We start from the raw sequence: 1,209 nt of genomic DNA, 5'->3' as shown, positions 1-1,209 counted from the left end.
CTGGGTTGAGCGTTTTCCCTTTAGCCAACATTAGGGCTCCAACCCCTGAGTTGAGCGTTTTTCCTTTTAGCCAACATTAGGGCTCCAACCCCTGAGTTGAGCGTTTTTCCCTTTAGCCAACATTAGGGCTCCAACCCCTGAGTTGAGCATTTTCCTTTTAACCAACATTAGGGCTCCAACCCCTGAGTTGAGCGTTTTTCCCTCTAGCCAACATTAGGGCTCCAACCCCCATTAGGGCTCCAACCCCTGAGTTGAGCGTTTTTCCTTTTAGCCAACATTAGGGCTCCAACCCCTGAGTTGAGCGTTTTTCCTTTAGCCAACATTAGGGCTCCAACCCCTGAGTTGAGCGTTTTCCTTTTAGCCAATATTAGGGCTCCAACCCCTGAGTTGAGCATTTTTCCATCTAGCCAACATTAGGGCTCCAACCCCTGAGTTGAGTGTTTTTCCTTTTAGCCAACAATAGGGCTCCAACCCCTTAGTTGAGCGTTTTTCCCTTTAGCCAACATTAGGGCTCCAATCCCTGAGTTGAGCGTTTTTTCCTTTAGCCAACATTAGGGCTCCAATCCCGGAGTTGAATGTTTTTCCCTTTAGCCTTTTTCTTTTAATCCCGGCATAACCCGTGGATCTCCCTGGCATAACCCAAGGAGCTTTTTTCTTCCCATCCTGGCATAACCCGCGGACCTCCCTGGCATAACCCAAGGAGCCTTTTTCTTTCTGCCCGGCATAACCCGAGGACCCTCTTTCTTTTCCGGCATAACCCGGTCATTTCCCAGCATAACCTGGATTCATTCACTAGGATACACAATCTTGATTTGATCGCTTACATATATGTCACAACTAACTCATGAAATTTTCCTAGTGAAAACTAAGGCAGAAAATTTCGTTCGTTTGTTTGTTTTGATATCTTAAGCAGGTTGACCTCAAGACATAGGGTGCGAGATGAACGATGGAATGAGTCTCAATCCAGAATAAAGACAAGAAGAAAAGAACAAAAAGAAATGAGCTCAAATGTGAAGCAAATAATGGTGCGGATTGCTCAAAATCTGATTGAAGTCACAAGCTCCGCTGATCCCGTTTTGACCCAATGCTGCAGAAAGAAATAAACACCTACAACTTACGAGCATCAAGATTCAGATCAGGGTCCACAGCAAAATTAGCTAAGACTCAAGATCAAGTCTCAAGAGAATTATAGATATGAATCTTGTAACT

Source organism: Nicotiana attenuata, unplaced genomic scaffold (assembly GCF_001879085.1).
Source record: "Nicotiana attenuata strain UT unplaced genomic scaffold, NIATTr2, whole genome shotgun sequence".
NCBI classification, from domain to species: Eukaryota; Viridiplantae; Streptophyta; class Magnoliopsida; order Solanales; family Solanaceae; genus Nicotiana; species Nicotiana attenuata.
Note: the sequence above shows the minus strand (reverse complement) of the source record.